Raw genomic sequence first — 19844 nt, 5'->3', positions numbered from 1 at the left:
TACCTAGGACACACATCCAGATAACAGTAAAACGTATTGCAGCAAGGAAAATTTCCAGAGAAAAGTTTCAAACCATATCCTTTAGGGAAGAGTGCATTACCATCCAGCATTGAGTGCCTACTGCCTTCCCATTTAGACTATGCATATACCAAGAATACTTCCATCTCACTCAGACTGTGCTTGTTCATAGTGACCCTTGCCCAATTCATTCCTAAATCAACCTGGCCCAACCTCATTCCTTAGGTTTGGTACCTAAGGAAGAAAAACTCAAATTCTGTCACATATTACCAAACACCAAACACAACAACTTCAGATGAACTCATTCAGCTCTTTCAGGCACACATTTAAAGAAAAAAAGAAAGGGTGGTGGGATGACCAAGAATGCTATGTGATTCCATAACATACTTGGTAAGAAACCTACCATTACTGTTCCCCCCCCCCCCCCAACACACACACACACTTTGGGAATTAAACATCCAAGCAGGGAAAACTCCTGACAATCTCTAAACCAGGTGTCAAACCCTGAGAGATCCAGAAGAATCAAGAGGGTCTCATCTCCTCACCCTCTCCAGATGGTCCCCCCACAACTCCCACAATCCCTTATCACTGACAGCCCTTAGTGGGGCTGGTCAGAGTTATAGACCAGATGGGCCAATAGTTCCCCACCTCTGCATCAGGACAACCCAATCAGACAAACTAGGCCAAAAACCAATAGTCCATAAATGTATCTAAGCACTATGCCTGAGTTATTTATAAGTAGTCAATTATAATAATCATTTTCCAGATTTATGGAGAGTATTTTCAGGAATGAGCATACACCAGCCTCCTCCAGGTAGCACGGTCAACTCTAATACAACACAGTTAATACATTAAACTAAAACAGTCTAGTAATTTACATCAGCAGTGTATGAAGTCCCACCCAGGCAACATACAATATTTGCTTTAACAAAAGATTGTCTAAATTTTGTGGTGAAAGCAATTCCAGTTCTAGTTCCAACGCCACAGCTGTTCCCACTCCCTCACAAGAATGGCATTCCTTGCACAACAGAACCCAATGGCAAGCACCATTCACAAGAGTAAAGAGTCTCATGTATTCAGATCTGTTGTAATGAGTGTGCAAAATCCTTGAAGATGGGAGACAACAGACCACTCTGTCTTTGTAAAAGCAGCTTTTACATTTGAAGTCTTCTACTACTCCCACCAATTGTGTCACAGTTCTAAAGATTTTAGGATTTGGACAAGGGGAAAACACACTGCTTAACAACTAAAAAATGTCCCTTTGATTGCATTTGAACTAGAAGTGGCTGTGGTAAACAAAACACAGCTTCTTGAATGTTCCATCCTCAAAAATTCCCCAACTCAACACCTCTTTAATATAGTGAGCTCAGCGTATTATTTTTCTTCAGAAGTCTGAAGCTACTTTCACTTAGACAAATATACTGGCTGATACTTACAAAACTAGTCATCAAGAATGACTAGCAAAGAACAGATAGCAGCTTACTTTCAAGGACCTATAACACACTTTAAGGAATAGCTGGGGAACCTCTGGTCTTCCAGATTATTTTGGAATAAAGGTCTCATCTTTTAACACTGGCCATGTTGCCTGGTGCTTCTGCAATGGTTCTAGGCTTCTCACTCCTGCTTTAAGACAAAGGCATATCTTAACTGTCTGAATTGAGAATATGGTCTTTTAAGCAGTTGGTACCAATTTCTAAGGGGTAAAGATGATCTGCCTCCAAATTATACACATTTGGGGATATGTATATACACATCGGTGGAATTTAGGGATAAACACCTGAATAAAATACCTGAAATCATCTAAAAGACAAAACACATAGGGATAGCTATGCATATTATCAAACAGAAATAATATTTTAAAGTTATAGATTAGGTGCTATTTAAGGTTCTTGCCTTTCAAACATATATATGGTCTTCAAGGAACTTTGTCATGAAAACATTTCATTATTCACAATGGTTCATATTAAATAAACAGGTAAAAACAAAATAAAAAGTATTTATAATATTGCTAAAATAATCCAACAATCAATACAAAAATATAGTCACCATAATTAAAGAACCAGGAAAGGCCCACATAAACAAGATTTTAACATGAACTCATATGAGATTTACACATTTTCTGCTCTCAAACAACATGGGTTAGTGTTCCAGTTGTTGGGTATGTTCTATCCATATTACTGATAATTTTTCATATAAAATTTTAATTAAAAAAAAACAAGCAGACCCCCCCAAAAGTGCAAAAACATTTCTGCAGAGAAAAAGGGTACAGTTGCCCCTCTCTTTGCGCAGACATGAGATCTGTGACCCTTCCTTACTTGTGAAAAGCAAATGAAGGGGGTTCAAATGGGGCGCGTGCCCAAAGGGTGCACCCACAGCCGTTCATGGGCATGTGCCCCCATTCAGGGGCTTGAATATCTGCGAGTTTCCATTTTCACAGGGGAGGGGTCCAGAACGGATCCCTTGTGAAAATGGAAGGCTGACTGTATTGTTATTTTAGAAACCGGAGATGTCATGCATTTGAAATGCAGACCAAGAAGACCTGCATCATCTTAAGAACTGATCTGCATATATATAGGGGTAAGAGGGAATTAGATTCCCTTACACAGAAAGCTACCTGGAAGGAAAAATACAACAGAGCAAGATGTGTGCTAAATACTAGTATATGTGTTTCTACCTGCAATCTATTGCAGGTAGATTTTAATCTGGGAGAGCAATTCAATTCACTCTACAAGCGCAGGCTAGGCCTAAGTTATTACAACTAGTGCTACAACCCATTTTTCTTTTTTCACTCCACATATGCTTCATTCTCTCACCTCTGTTCAATATATATTTGGGACATTGCCCTGATGGGAACTGGTCTGGCTCCTTCTGCTACACTGCTTGACCTCTAGAATCATCTCAATTCTGTTCTTACCCTGTATTTCAGAGGACCACTGAAAACGTCTTCCTTTCATGTGGCATTTGGACTATATGCTCATTAAAAAAAAATCCTGCTTTGCTGTTCTGCAGAGATCTATTTAATCCTGTTTTGTCATTTTAATTCTAGGAATTCAGTTCTAACAGCATTACACGCATCTGCTGCACAGAATTCTATTTGGAAAAGCTGCTGGTAAATTTTAAAATATACATGTGTATGTTTAACATTTTAAAAACTCATCAAGGAAACTCTCTAAGGAGGTTTATTTTCAATTAATCAAAGAAACATACAAGAATTGGAGAGAGTATTCCAGACCATTCACCACTTGGTGCAGGAGATGTACGGCCAGAGCAGTGCTACTCAGAGGTGGTTCCTGGACCAATGCTCGTCCCTGAGTCATAGGCAGCTGGTCCCTGGCAAGTTTCCAGGGAAGAAACAGCTGTAGCCAGTGGCCACAAATATAATGTTGGGCATTGGGGCACACTACACTACAAAAGAAAGTTCTAGTTCCCCACAACAGATCCTCTAAAAAGCACCGTGTTAGAGCATTTCCATCAGAGTCTTTTCCATCCTGTCTGAAGACCTCTAGAAAATAAGAGCCCACTGTCACCATTCCTCAAGACAACTTGTTCCTGTCTACTAAACTGAAATCTACCCTCCTGTGGCTGAAGATGCAGTTCTGACCTCTGTGGCAGTAGAATACAAATCTTCTGTTTGACAGTTCTGAAATAAACACTGGGGAGGGGAGATATGGCTTCCACTCACTGAATCATTTCTACTAGACCAGACACAACCACAGGGCTCTTTGAAATCTTCTTCCTCTGTTGCTATTCATGCTGGGGAGGTTTTGTGCTTTGGGCACTTGCTCCCATGTGGCTGCACCTCCCCAATGCGGAAGAGGAGGTACATAACAAAGGGAACAGCTCTGCCAACCCTTCAGTTTCTGTTCACATTGGAGAGGAGCAAATTAAAGAAGGGCCCTTTGTCCTTAGCTGTTGAGAAAGTAACCAAAAACGCCTGATAGGAAAGGAAGGTCACGTGGAAGGCCCTCTCCAAAGCTGGACTTGGGCTTCTGGACAACCAGTTGTCTATGCTTACAGTAAAATATGAATGAAAAACTTTTTAAAGAAAGCAGAAAGGATCATTTTTTTCTGGACAACAGTTGTCGTCACAGATTTCTTATCCAAGTGTTGCAAAACCCTTTTTCAATGGGATCAAAACAAGATATGAGCCACAATTTGTGTGTGGCATTCCTTACCTAAGAAAACCTTATAAAATCCATGGGGTTGCTATAACAAGAGACTTGAAGGCACATATATACACAGACATTAAGTCCAAAGATTGTGCCATCTGACAACATTGCAACAGATGTGTGTGCCATGCAACAGATCTACCCAATCAAATGCTGCTTTAACTGTTTTTAAAATGCACTTCTACCCAGCCTCATCAAAAATGTTGTCAACGCAGCTAGAATGGTACAGAAGGAGGCCAATGAACTCTGCAGCTCAGATAGACAATAACAGTTACTTCATCTATTTCAGCCTCCCCAACCTAATGCTCTCAGATATGTTGGACTACAACTCCCATAATTCTTAGTTGCCATGGCCATAACCAATGCTAAGAAAAAGAGGACTACAATACAATATAGTTGGAAAACACAAGGGCCACCTACTGTATGAGGACTTTTTTAAAAAACTTCAGATTCAAAAGAGGCTACAGCACTTTTATGGGAAGGACAATTATAAAGAACACTGTTCAAAAAAATAAGAGCATCAACAAACAAACTGAACCACGCCAACATATTACCTGCCTACAAAACCACACGACGACATGGATAGAAGCACTCTTCATATTCTAACACGATGGAAAAAGAGGCATCCTGCGTCAGACCCTTTTGGGAAAATGCACATACCACTTTAAATGTGGAAAAGCTTTGCCCTATTTTCTTTTCATTGTTCTTCCACAACTAACCATATGTGCCAATTTTAGCTTTTTTTTTAGTGCTGACTTGATATTGAGCACCAAAGCTTTACATCTAAGACAGCGTCATATTGTTAACAAATTCCAATTGGGAAGCCATCTGCTGGCTTTTTAAACAAATTTATTGTGGCAAAAGGTTTTGTAGACTAGTCCCACTTTATGCATTCATGCAATTGGTTCTAATGTAGAACAAATTATAACAGTACAATCCTACCCATTTCTATTTAGAAGGAGGTCTTCTTGAATTCACTGGATCCTGTGTGTGTGTGTGTTGCTTGTCGATTTATGCTGATCCCAGAAATTTCATACCCATGAATTTCATACCATTTTCTCAGCCAAGGATTATTCAGAGGTGGTTTTCCAGTTCTGTCCTCTGGGCCTTATGATGAGCTAAAGCAGCCTCAATCAAGTAACCTTCTTAGAACTACGTATCTCAAAACACCATTTTATTAAATATATGCCTGCCTGGTGTTAAGAGCCACCGCTCACCAACTGCTTCAGAGCACAAACGCCCACTGTAATCCTATGTTGAATCCTATGCATGTTTATTCAGAACCAAGTCATGCACTGTAACACGTGATTTACTGCCTAGTATCCTGTTCATAGTGTGTAGGACTGCAGCACTGTTATCTTATTTTTCTTTTTAGGAGTTCGGTATTTTCATTAAAACACACAGGAAGCTGGATAAATAAGCTAAAAAGGACGAACTGGTTTGCTACCAGTTCTAAAATGTCAGTGTGTCACAACCAAAGTACTCTCTCCTACTTTCACAACACTGTCTTAACTTCTGACAGAGAGCTTTTTTACCTAGGCCTTATTTTTAGAATAATGTATCAGACAGAGCAAGCATCACATGTCATCATGACACAACTGCTTGGGAGAAAGAGACCAAAACTGTTCCCGGTTTAACCTACAGAATAAGTTTCCCTCTCACATTATCATCAACAAATAAAAGTATCTAGCACCAAATAGGTTTTATATCAAAGGCCACTTAACACTGCCTCAGAAAAAGGAGGACATATAAAACAACCCTCAGAGGAACACGTTCTACAAGACCGTCTTCAAGAAAAAGAAAAACACTTAAAGTGGACCGAAATGGTCTACTGTTTGTTCTAAGAATAAAAACACTCCCACCAATTCTACATCATTGGTCATAAAGGGCAGTCAGGCGACATTAAAAAGGCTTACAGGGACAAATCCACATGGGGAAATGAGACAGCTATTGTATAGCTCAAGCCAAGGGAGGGGAGGGGGAAAGTATCTTTACACAACACAAAGGTTTCAGAGAAAAAACCAACAATAGATAGTCAGGGAGAAGGTGACAGGTTTACAGGCATAATCAGCCTAGGCATGATCTTAAATCTACACCCCAATCCAATAATTTCAGTCCCTGTTATAATAAAGAGGGGGAAACCTCACACCATAAAAGATTATGCAAAACAAGTGTTATGTAATTTCTGCCCTGAACCTTATTTAAGAGTTTGTTTGGGTGAAGCCGTCCAACCCACGCCCCTCTCCCCCAGGATCTTAGAGGGAGCTAGTTTTAGAAACCACCATTGGTGGCCAAATCTGCATTTTTAGAACAACAATAATAATAATAATAATGTGGGGAGGACCTAAACGCATGGTATATACACACAAACACACATAGAGAAACAAGATATTTCAGAATGGAAAACTGGGGAAGGGTTTGGAATGCTGCAGTGGGACTGTGTTCCAAATGGGAGCAAGAGAGCAGTAAAAGTGGGAGGCCAGCGCCTTTCATGAATAGGTTACAGGGAGGGGAAACACACACGACACAAAGGGGAAAGAAGGGAGACAGGTCCCACTTGCGAGGCTGCCAGAGGCCCAGGAGGAAGGAGGGAGGGAGGGAAGGAAGGAGAGAAGGGGGGAGGCTTCAATTTAAAGTGGCGCCACCAGAAACCAGCCTCTCTTCTCCTTCCCTCCTCCCCCTGCAATTGCAATGGAGCCGCAATACTTCGCTGAAGCGCACACAGGCACAGAATAGGCAACACCAGTTTCCCAGAGTCAAACTCGGGTGGGTTGTGGTTGTTGGTTTTATATTAAAAAACATCCACTGTTTTTAATATATATATATATATATATATATACACACACACACACACACACACACATGCCAATACTCACAAAAGAAAAGTAAACACTGGGAATAAATTGCAGAATATAAACATGACTGAAAAACACATGTGCTTCATACCCAAGAAGAGCAAAATTTAACTTACTTACAGCTTTCCTTTTATTAGCTAGAGTGGGGTATTTATATCATACAGGAACAATCTTGTCTTTATAGTTTTATACATATATATATATATTGAGAGAGAGAGAACTAAAAAGATTAAGACAAAAAAGGGGAAAAGAGCATGTATTTTAACTGACTTTTTTTTTCCTTTTAAGGTGGGAAAGCAAGTTTTTGGGGTGTTTATATCGTCTACAGGAACAACCTTGTCTTAATCTTTTTAGTTAAAATTTATGTGTGTGTGTGTATATATATTTATCAAACTAAAGAGGTTAAGACGAGGTTGTTCTGTAGATATAAACTCCCCAAACATTTGCTTATTTTAGTGTGTTCACACACACACACACACACATATGGTTTTACAGATACTCATCTTAATGTTCTTAGTTTTCTTCATTATATATATATATAGAGAGAGAGAGAGAGAGAGAGAGCAAACTAAAAAGATTAAGACAAGGTTGTTCCTGTAGACGATATAAACTCCCCAAACACTTGCTTGCTTTTAGTGTGTGTGTGTGTGTATTATATATGATTCTACAGAACAACCTCATCTTAATCTTCTCAGATTCCTCTCTCTCTCTGTCTACACACACACACATGTATAGAAAGAGAGCAAACTAAAAAGATTTAAGAGGAGGTTGTTCAGTAGATGATAAACTTCCCAAACTCTTGCTTGTTTTCTTAGTTTACATGGTTCTACAGAACAACCTTGTTCTACAGAATGTCTTGATCTTCTTAGTTTTCTTCAAGAGAGAGAGAGAGAGAGAGAGAGATCAAAGTAAAAAGATTAAAATGAGGTTGTTAGATGATATAAACTCCCCCCACTCTTGCTTGTTTTTAGTTTTATATATGTATGTGTGTGTGCGTGTGTATATAAAATATGGTTCTACAGAACAACCTCTTCTTAACCTTTTTAGTTTTCTAGAGAGAGCAACCTAAAAAGATTAAGAGGAGGTTGTTCCTGTGGATGATATAAACACCCCCTTTCTATCCAAAGTGCTTTTTCCTAGGCCTGGGAAAGTGACCCTGGCGGGAGTGGTCAGTCTGTCGCCTCTATTCCCAAACGTTGAACAAAGTCAAACCCACACCCTCCATTGCTCTTCCTCCCCCCAAAAAAGAGCCAACAACAAGAAACTGGGTGGAATTATCTTTCCTTCCTTCCCTCCTTGTCCTTCAGGACTTTCCCTCCCATCCCACATGTATTAAACCCTAACCGATCCTAAGGACCAGGATCTGTTTTGCAACCTGGTTGCAAAGTCTTGGGGTGGACCTTTTTGTTTTTTAAACTTGGGGGGAGAAAAGCAGAAAGTGCCTTTCAAATGGTAGGAGACAGCAAAGGAGTGGGGAGTGCTGGCTGCTACCCCCAAAGGAGGAGGAGGAGGAGGGCAAGGAGAATAAATAATGCCCATCATGGAGGAGGAGGAGGAAGGGGAAGCTAGCCGTGCCTGGCACTGAGGGCGGGAGAGGAAGGCGCCGCGGGGGAAGCCAAGTTTCAGCACCTCGTTCTTAGAGGGGTATTTTGTGGGTTTTTCAGGCTCTGTGGCCCTCTTCCAGAAGAGCTTATTCCTGACGTTCAGCCGGCATCTGTGGCTGGCCTCTTCAGAGAAATCACTAGGGTTGTTTTAAAGAGAGAGAAAGAGGGAATAATAATTCCTTTCCAATGGAAGAACTTGCTACGTTTGGGGATTAGAAATTAAAAGGTATAAGGCGGAGTAGGGAATCCAGGGCAAAGGTGGGGGCTGGGGAAGGAAGGGAGGGAGGGAGGGAGGTAAGGAAGGAAGAGAAAGAAAGAAAAGAAAGAAAGAAGAGAGGAAGGGAGGAGGGAGGGAAAGAAAGGAGGAAGGAAAGAAGGAGAGGGAAAGGAAGGAAGAAGGAAGGAAGGAAAGGGAAAGGAAGCTAGGAAGGAAGAGAAAAAAGAGGGAGGGTGGAAGGAAAGAAGGAAAAGAAAGAAGGAGAAAGAGGAAGGAAGGAAAAGAAAGGCGAGAGAGAGGGGAAAAGGAAGAGAAAGAAAGAAAGAAAAGAGACGAAGGAAGGAATAAAGGAGAGAGGAAGGAAGGAAAGAAAGAAGAGAAAGGACGGAAGGAAGGAAGGGGAGAGAGGGGGAGAGAGAGAGAGAATGGAAGGAAGAAAAGAAAGACATAAGGAAAGAAGGTAGGAAGGGGGTCACACAGAAGTTGTTCTCTGCCCGCCTGGGGCTTCCTGGGCGCTAACAAAGGCGAGGCGAGACGGCGAAGGAGGAAAAGCCAGGCACTGAGCAGAGAGCCACAACCACACAACACACACACACACTCACACCAAAAGGCGAAGCAGAGGCGGCGGCGGCGGCGGGGCTTACCACGTGAGGGAGCGGAGAGCAGAGTCCGGGCGGATCCGGGCCCAGTGCAACAACAAAATAATAATAATATGTAAAAAACACTTCTTTAAAAAATCCCCAAAGGGCGCAGTCTGCAAACAAGGAGAGCCGAACAGTAGAAACAATCCTCTTCTTCTTCCTCTTTGTCGCCCTCTTCTTCTTGTTCCCGCCGGTGGCTGTGTGTTGTTAGTGGCGCCGCTGTAGTAGCCTCCTCCTCCTCCTCCTCTCTTTCTTTCTTTCTTTCTCTCTGCTTTCTCTTCTTTCTTCCTTCCTTCCTTCCCTCCCCCTCCAGCTCCCAGTCCTTGCTCCCCTTTCCCTGCCCGCCTGCTCCTTGCAAAGAGGGCGGGCGGGCAGGAAAAAGGGCTGCGGGGAGGAGGGAAGGAGGAGAGAGGAAAAGGGGACCCCCCTTTTGTTCCTTTTCCAAGCGCCCCCCAAAGAATCTAAAAAAGGGAGAGAAGGAGGAGGAGGAGGAGGAGAAGGGGTCTGGAGGGGGAGAAAAGGATACTCCTGCCTTCTTCCCACCCTTAGTAGCAGCAGTAGCAGCGGCTGCTGTTGCAGTGCCTCCTTTCCTCCTCCTCCTCCTCCTCTTCCTTTCCTCCTCCTCTTACTGCAAAGGAGGGTCTGCTCTGCTGCCTCCTCGGTCTCCTCCAAAGTGGGGCACAGGGTGCAACAAATCCCCCTGCGGCTCTTCTTTCTCCTCGGCTGTGCCTAAGCCTAGCAGCAGCAGCAGCAGCAACAACAACCCTGTCACTGCTGCTGCTGCTGCTGCTGTTCTTCTTGGTGTGTGTGTGTGTGTGTGTGTGTGTGTGTGTTTTTCCCCTGCTGCTAAATTTCTGTTCAAGGGAAGGAGAGGGGAAAAATGGCGGCTGGGCTCCTTCTCTCTCTGCCCTCCTCCTCCTCCTCCTCCTCCCTCTCTTCCTCCTCCTCCTCCCTTTAATCGGAGAATGCACCGGGCAAGCAAGGCAAGGCAAGGCAAGGCAGGGGGAAGGGAGAGCAAAAAGAGGAGGGAGATATATAGATATAGACGTGAAAACGAGAGAGAGAGAGAGAGGAAAGGGGAAGAGGCAGCGCCACCTCTGGTTTCTCCAGAGCATTGCGCTTTCCTCCTTTCTCTCTGTTTCTCTCTTCTCTCCTTTTCCACCCTCCCCCTAAAAAGCCTTACCCAAGCTATGCAGCTAAAAAGAAGGAGGAGAAATTACTGTATAGTCCTCAAAGAGGAGGAGGAGGAGGAAAAGGAGGCAAGTTAGAAAAAAAGGGCGGTGCACGCACCAGAGAAGAAGGGAGCTGAGGGAGGAATAGATGGAGGAATGAATGGGCAAGAAGGAAAAAAGAAACACAGAGAGAGAAAGAGAGACAGAGAGAGAGACCGAGGTTAAAAGAGTACGGATAAAACTGTCCTTGTGGGAATGAATCTGCGGGATGTGTCTGGACTAAACACAACATTGCGCATGCATACCCAAGAAGAGCGAGTATACAGAGAGATCTCTTGTAGCACCTCTAAGACTAACTGAAAGAAGAGGGAAATTTAAGTTATAGCCCTCCGGTTAAGACAGCATTGCCAATATTCAAGGAAGAGAAGTAAACAAATACTGTAAGTGGGAATGAATTTGCGGGATATAATCGTGTCTGGACTGAACACAACATTGCGCACGCATACCCAGGAAGAGCAAATATAAAGAGAGATCTCTTGTGGCACCTCTATAAACTGAAAGAAGAAGGAGATTTAAGTTATACCCCTCCTATTTAAGACAGCATTGCTAATATTCAAAGAAGAGAAGCAAATCCTTGGGAATGAATTGCAGGATATAATCAGAGAAATACAGCCTGTGCATACACAAGAAGCCCTCTTTTGATTCAAAGAAGAAGTAAACAAACAGTGGGAATGAATCGCGGAATATAATTGTGTCTGGATAAAATACAACATGCACACACACGAGAAGAGCTAAATTTAAGTTGTAGTCCTCCTTTTATTCCTTATGAAGACAGCAACACCAATATTCAAAGAAGAGAAGTAAGAAAATGCTTGGGAATGAATTGCAGGATATAATCGATTCCCAAGAAGAGCAAAATTTACTTATAACCCTCATTTTATTCCTTATTAAGCCAGCAATGTCAATATTCAAAGAAGAAAAGTAAACAAATATTGTGAATAAACTGTAGATTATACACAGGTGTGAAAAACACAACATGTGCATACACAAGAAGAGCAAAATTAAGTTATAGCCCTCCTTGTATTCCTTTCCTTTTCACACAGGAACATTTTAGATGAATGGGCTAGTTTTCTATTTACATCTAAACGTCTAAAAAAAAAAAAGATTTATACACACCTGGAGCACAATCCTACTGGAATCAATGGCAATAATCTTTCTGTATCTAAGTTGGACTGACATCTAAGTTGGACTGATATCTGAGGGTCTAATTTAAGTACTTTATGACTAAATGTGATCTAAATAATATCTCAACTGAATTTATTGATAACATAAACAGGTTTCAGGTACAAAGCATAATAGACCAAGAACCAGAGGAACTATGGTCTGAAGCCAAGGACATAATAAAAAAGAACACAGACAGACACTTTCAACAGACAAAAAGAAAGAGAAAAAACCATGATGACAAATAAAACACTACAAGCAATAAAGAAAAGAAGAGAAGAAAAAGAAAAGAAAAGAACAAAAGGGAAATAGGAACAAACTAAGAACAATGAATGCAACAGTAGAATGGCTAGTGCAGAAAGATTTTTAAAAAATATTACAACAACCAATGCAGAGAAATAGAAGACAACAACAAAAAGGGAAGAACAAGATATCTATTTCACAAGATCTGGGAAATTAAAGGAAAATTCAAACCAAGAACCAGGGTTCTGTATAACAATAAAAATAACATAATTCAAGACCAGGAAGGAATAAAAAATGTTGGATGTAATACACAGTAGAGTTATATAAAAGAGATGACAACATTAAGGACACATGGAATGAAGAGCCATATGAAGATGAACCCAAAATTCTAAAAAGTAAGGTGGAAGCTGCAATAAGAGAAATGGCAAGTCTAGATATTAAACAAGTCTCCAAGAACAGATGATATTCCAATTGAAATGCTGCGAACCACATTGACAGAGTCAACTCTAGTAGTAACCAACATATGTCAACAGATAGGGAAAACAAAACAATGGCCAATAGATTGGAAGAAGTCAATATACATCTCCATCCACAAAAAAGGAGATACAAAAGACTGGGAGGACTATAGCATGGATCTCCCATGCATGCAAAATTATGCTCAAAATTCTGCAACATAGACTCCAACCATACATGAAGACAGAAATCCCAGAGGTCCAAGCGGGGTTCAGGAAAGGAAGAGGCACTAGGGACCACATTACAAACATACGATGGCTAATGGAGAGCATGAGGGAATTCCAAAATAAAATCAGCATGTGCTTTATAGATTATAGAAGCCTTAAATTGCATAGATCAAGAAAGGCTATGGAATGCCCTTAAAGACATGGGAGTGCCAACACACCAGATGAGGAATCTGTACTCGGGACAAGAGGCTACTGTCAGAACAGAACATGGAGAAACAGAATGGTTCCCAATTGGCAAAGGGTCAGACAAGGCTGTATCCTCACACCCTATCTGTTCAACTTGTATAGTGAACATATTATAAGAAAAACAGGCCTGGACACAGAAGGAGGAGGAAGGAAAATAGGAGGAAGGAATTTCAACTATCTAAGATGACACCAAAGTACTAGCAGAAAAGCTCACAGACCTGGAACAACTACTAAGGAAGATCAAGAAAGAAAGTGCAAAGGCAGGCCTACTGTTGGACATAAAGAAAACAAAAATAATTACCACATAGAATCTACACAAATTTAACCTAGACAACAAGGAAATAGAAATAGTAAAGCAATTCTCATACCTGGGATTAAACACTGATAGGAACAGGCACTGCAGCCAGGAAATCAGAAGAAGATTAAGAACGGAGAGAGCAGCTATGAAAGAACTAGAAAAGAATCTAAAATGCAAAGATACATCTGAGCACAAAAGTTAGAATCATACATGCCATAATATTCCCTATTACCATGTATGGATGTGAGAGATGGACAGTTAAGAAAGAAGATAGAAAGAAAATCAATTCATTTGAGAAGTGGTGCTGAAGAAGAGTGTTGAGGATCCCGTGGACAACCCAAAGGAGCAGATCAAGCCAGAGATCTCCCTGGAGGCCAAGATGACAAAACTGGGGCTGTCATACTTTGGATACATCATGAGAAAGGAGGACTCACTGGAAAAAAACAATAATGCTAGGAAAGGTGGAGGGAAGTTGAAAGAGAGGAAGGCTGCATGCTAGATGGATGGACTCAGGTATGAATTTGCAGGACCTGAGCACAACAACGGAGGACTGAGGGTCTTGGAGATGTCTCATTCACAGGGTTGCTATCGTCGAGATTGACTCGAGGGCAGTTAACAACAAATGACTAAATCTAACTGACTGCACCTTTCTTCACCCATTCTACTGCAGCTCCAGTTTATGAAAGAACATTGAGTTTAGGTCTCAAGAAAAGTCAGGGTGCCATGGAAGGTCTGCTAGATTTGACCTGTTTTGAGGAGAGTACTGATTATCATTAAACTGGTATTTCATCAAAATAATTGTCAGTTCATAACCTTTATAAATGTGGGGCTGGAGTGCACATTACATACAGTCGGCCCTCGCCTTACGTGGGGGATCCGTTACGGATCCTCCCCCCACGTAAGGCGAATTCCGCCTATGCTCAAGCCCCATTGGAAACAATGGGGCTCGGGCACGGTGGCGCACGAGGCGCCATGGGCACGCACGCCCATTCAATTGAATGGGATGTGCAGCCCCACGCGCCCCGTGCGCTCCCCGCAGCTTGAGCACATACGCTCAAGACCACGTAAAGCGTGCCTGCGTATAACACTGTACATTTTTTCTCTTCCTGAAATAAGCTTTGACCAGACACAAATCAGTATTTAAGGTTGCCCCTCATGCAGCAAAAATCTTGGCCTTTGGACAAATGAGTGGCAGAGAGCCAACAATATAATTTACTCAAATAACTAAAGGCATGAACAGGTTGGTCTGTATTAGAGATACCAAGTGTCTGGGCCTCCGGATATTGGACTGCAACACTCAGCATTCCTTACCATTGCCTGTGCTGGTTTAGGCTGGTGAATCTTGCAAGTAGCAACAAGTAGCTGCAGAAACAGCAACAAGGGACAGTCAAAATTAATGACAGTAGCTATTAAAGTTTGTGTTTGACCTAAATACCAAATGGAAATATTGATTTCAGTTAACCTAGCCATGTAGTTCTCTGTAAAATCAACATATTGACCACATTTGTAAATTACACAATGCACATACTTCTGTCTTTATGAAGGTCCCACACCTGAAAATATAGGAAAGGAAAAGGTATCCAACACTCAAATGGGGAGCATCCCTTATAATAAGGGATAACTGCCAACCTTATAAGGGACAAGATTCCAGCCCTCAAATAAGGTACATCCATTATAATAAGAGACACCTATCAAACCCACTTTCAATTCAACCAGAATTTGACGGCCAGCTTGATTACCAACCCTGGTCTATACTGAACGAGGCATTTTAGATTTGTTCACCTAGCAACATGGGTACTAGAGATTGATTACAAGAACCAACTCAGAAAAATTCATCATTTGTCCCAGTCTTACAGGTGGAAAATTATCACCAAGATCTACAGAAGACAGCTACCTGGATAGGATCTTTGTGGCAACTGTATGCAAAATGTGGCCTTGAAGGTGTTGATGGACATCAGCTTCTAACACTCCTCACCACCAGCTCTGCCACCTAGGCCTGATGGGAACTACAATTCACCAACATCTGGAGGACCACACTCTGCCCACCTCTGCTCTTTTGCTTCTGGATAAGGTCCGTTTCTCACATTCAGCAGACTTGTGTGCTTCTAATAGTCCTACTCCTATTTAAGGCAGGACTTAAATACTACTTTTAAAATCTGACACCTCACCATGAATGCTCAGGTGTACCAACCAAAATAATATGTGCAGTACCAACCAAAATAATGACTTTCTCTCTATTTCCAACTTCTATACGAGGTTGGAAAAGCTGGCTACTGAAGAAAGCTGATAGGAAATGTGATGCTGAAGCAGAGTTTTGCCAATACCATGGACAACCAAAAAGACACCTACATAGATCTGAGAGCAAATCGGGCCTGAACTCCCTCTAGAAGCCAAAATTATTAAATGGAAGCTATCTTTCTTTGGAAATATCATTAGATGACATGACTCATTAAAAAAAGGTGATAATACTCAATAAAATTGAAGGCATTAGGAAAAGAGGATGACCATGTGGACAGATTCAAATAAGGAAAGCCACAATCCTGAGCTTGCAAGCTGGGCAGTTGATGATGGTGGTTTCTTGTAGGTCTCCCATTAACAGAGTCGCCATACGTCAAAACCAATCTGACAGCAAATAACAACAACAACAACAAATTACTTTCCAAGCTCTATTCCAGATCATGCCTACTATTCCATCTGCTCAACACCTTGTTTTTCCTCACCATAACAATCTCATTCCGCATGCCATACATTATCCTACCACCTTGTTATTTGTTTTCAATCTGATTATTTATATATCCCAGTTTAAACCTTTGCTCTCTGAAGCAAATATTTCTTAAACATATTCTACAATGAGACTTCATCCCTCATCTCTGAAAGTTAGGATTGTTCAACACCACAGTTGAAAGCATTATCCGCCTGCAATAACAGCATCACTAAGAAAAATTACCACTGTGCTTTCTACTGCAACAATATGAAGCTGCAGCACACTCCCTTTATAAATACTAATTCTGGTTCCTCTGAACAAATCTTGCCAAGAAAACCATATGATAGGTTCAATTTAGGGTCGCCATAAGCCAGACATGATTTGAAGGCACACAATAAACAACAAATAATTGACCAAATACAGACTTTGTAAGCATTGAGCTGAAAGCTGCCACAGAAAACTTTATAAATTAACAAAATTATCACAATCAAGGCAAGCTCTGAAGAATTAATGCATTACAAAATTATTAAATTACCTTTCTATAGCTAGAAAAAATAAAATACCTCTAATATACCTGCGTTATACTGTGTCTTGCAATGGCTCTAAGAAGATACTAGCGCTGGAGGGCGGGGGGGAGAAACCTTATTTTTAAAATGGTACAAATACTATTAGAAATGCTTACAGATGAGAGCAAAGACTTATTTAAATGTATGCTAATAAAAATTCCTTAAGAGAAAGCTTCAGACTCCCTGCCTGAATGTCTGAGAGTTTCTCCTCCCCTGTTTTACTGCTTTCTCCTCTCTACACAACCTAATAACCCAAATCTCCAATCCCATTGACCTAGTTGTTCTTTGAATTGGGAAATACAGTGCATTTTCTACTTATTGAAACTTTTATTTTCAATTTGTCTGTAGGATTTCCCCTCATCTCACCAACCCTCTGACCTGCCAGGTACTACCCCATAACTGCCATACTCTACCCCATGCATTTCAGAACTTGAAGTTTAATAATCTTGGCAGTGCTAGAGACAGTGGCTTCTCTAAGGCTGCATGATGCTTTTCCTAGCATTACATTACCAGCTTGGAAGCCATGTAGTTTTTGTCATGACACCTTCAGTACTATAAGACTTTCCAGGTCATGTGGGTGGAGCCTTCAGTGTCACTCCTCCCTTACTCCCACTTAACATCGGGGTGGAGGTGAGAATGGCAATGGAAGGAGACAGAAACCAGCCATTCCCACATCACTTGAGGCTTCCTATATTACTGTACCAATGAATGGACGGGGGACTAGCTTCCACAGCACTCAGTTTCCATCAAATAGGATACCTGTTCAAGTCAAGATTTCCTGTCTCATCGTTCAAATGCTATGTGACTGAAGTTTATAGATTGCCAGAAAATTGCTGGCATCCTCACTCCGCCTGTTACACTGATGCTCCAATAGGCAAAATTAGATGTACATCTTATTTACTCCATCTTTACAGTGGGCATAAAATAAATCCACCCAAGAATTAGTAATTGTCACAATTTACCAAGTTAATATAGTGGCAGAACTCATCAAGCATTATGCAGAGAGAAGTCTAGGAAGATGAGAAGCTGCCTTAAAACCAAGCTAGACTATTAGTCCACCTAGTAAAGTACTGACTACCACAAGAATGCCAATGAAGATTGCTGCGAAGAGGGAGATTCTTCCAAGTCCACGATGGTGGGCTGGGTGATATCATGAGAGAGGAATCCCTCCTCTGATGTCATCTATCCTTGTCCTTTCCAGATACTCATTTCCTTCTCCAGAAAGATTCCATTATATATATGTTATCTGAAATCAGACAGAGGTGATAATTTCTCCTATTTCATGTGCAGTTCCAAAGAAGAGTAAAAGCAGGGTGTGGTGGGGAAAGTAACTGTTATCTCTTACCTAAGATAAGAGATAACAGCAAGATTCTTTCACCTGGAACTTCCCAATTGGAAGTCAAACTGCAACCAAGCTCTCCCCAGTTCTGGAGGCTGGAGTTTTGGGAAAGGAGCCAAGCTTCAGGGAGTGGACAGATCACTTCCAAGCCTGTAGCAAGCTGGGTCCAGGGTTTCAGGTAGGAGTCTTTTCCACTATTACCAAGAAACACCGAGGGCTGAACCTGGGGCCTTTTGCATATGGGTTGTGTCTCTGGGCTACAACCTTTTCCTAACTGGGGAAAATGAGGTACCACAATACTATACTAATAGCTTGGCTAAGAAGATTAAGATAGCCATGTGGAGAAAGATCAAATAGATCAGGGGAGAATCTCATAGTTTAGAATGTATCATCTTAACTAGAAAGTTAACAGAAGTAAAAACAACAACAACTGTGGTTAAGAAAAAGAAAGCTTGGATTATAGATGTGTCAATCATGGAGAACAGCATATTTGAAGACAAAAAGGGGGAAATATTATGAAATATCAAGACCTATGAATTGATATTCAATATCACTGGGGAAAGAAACAGCAATGGTTCCAGTAGTGATAGGTGCTCTAGGAGCAATTGCAAATTGACTAACAAAACATCTCAATGAAATCTCCATAGACAGAATCATAACAGCACAGTTACAAAAAGAAACACTGCTTGGGACATGCCAGATTATCCAACAACATCTCCCTGGTTCCTAGATTCTTGAACAGAATCTGAATCACTGATGGTTCAAAACTTCAGTCAGCAACATCAGGTAGATTGTGAAATCAATAATATCCTAAACGTTACTCATTAAACTAAAAACTAACAGTGATACTGTTGAGTTCCTTTTTAAAAAAAATAACACTGCTACCCCCTCATAGAATCCCAAAATATTGTATGTGATGCATTAGGGTACCTCTTCCATAGGGCACCTTTTTCCATAGGGGACATTAGGTAGAAGATGTATAATCAAGTCCTATAAATAAAATGGCCTACACAGAGCCAAATAATAGAGACACAAGGTGCCCTCAGTTGCAAAAGGAAACTCCCTATCCAGGCAGACTTCAAAGAGACATTTGGATCTTCTCAAACATTAGCCCTGGGAATCAATAGTGCCTGCAATTCCACAAAGGAAATGAAAGTCCCTTCCCCAAATGAGAGACAGAGCAGGGAAGGGGGAGAGGGCAAAGATACTAGGCTGGTGGAAAGTTCCTTGGGATAAAATCAAACTCCATCAACTGGGCTGTATTGAAGGTGCTTTCAACTCATTAAAAAGAAGATCCCAAAGGAACATCTATTTATTTTGTGGTTTGCAGGGCTCAAATTCATGTTGCCAGATTTGGAGAAAGAAATAACAGGACACAATAAACTAAATTATGACCATGGCAAGCAGATAGCACAACAGGTGTTACTCAAGAGCTTTATGTAAAATGAAATAAATTTATCTGATTAACAGGATAGTAAGTTTACAAATGCAAATATCCAGTTATATTTTCTGTGGTGTAACTGTATTACTAATCTTGTAGTATGGTTACATTTTATGTTATAAATCTGTATTTCCTTTTTTTATGTTTACTGGTTTAAAGTCATTTTATGAAATCAGGTTTACGGACACTCAATCATAATCCCAGGTTCAGAAGTTATTATTTCCTAGTTTGTTTGTGTGCTCTCATTAAGAGAGAAGCAAAGGGGGACCTATTCATGTGGTTGTTTAGTAATCCAAGACCCCTGATTTAGTGACGTGCAAACACTTATCGTGTCAAAATAATTTTCACTCCTTCTCAAACAGCCTGGGCAAGTCATTGGTTGGAAATGAAAGGAGCCTTTAATGTGGGAGCAGGGGTGGAGGTTAACATA

The 19844-nt window shown here is 41.1% G+C and overlaps 1 protein-coding gene across 6 annotated transcripts in view; it reads right to left on the bottom strand.

Moving 5' to 3' along the window:
* KANSL1 (KAT8 regulatory NSL complex subunit 1) overlaps positions 1-19844 on the bottom strand; it is a 173330-nt gene that overhangs the window by 136414 nt on the left and 17072 nt on the right. For 4 of the 6 annotated variants that reach the window (XR_016281887.1, XR_016281888.1, XM_089531940.1 and 1 more), the window contains exon 1: positions 9508-10451. The exons of the other annotated variants lie outside the window; for them this stretch is intronic. The gene's annotated coding sequence lies outside the window, so the exon portion shown is untranslated. Of the gene's footprint in view, positions 1-9507; positions 10452-19844 lie in introns of those variants that run through there. 6 annotated transcript variants of the gene reach the window in all.

Source organism: Sceloporus occidentalis, unplaced genomic scaffold (assembly GCF_023333645.1).
Source record: "Sceloporus occidentalis isolate IW3139 unplaced genomic scaffold, rSceOcc1.0.p SCAF_7, whole genome shotgun sequence".
Classification (NCBI taxonomy): Eukaryota; Metazoa; Chordata; class Lepidosauria; order Squamata; family Phrynosomatidae; genus Sceloporus; species Sceloporus occidentalis.
This window is presented reverse-complemented; position numbering and strand designations above follow the sequence as displayed.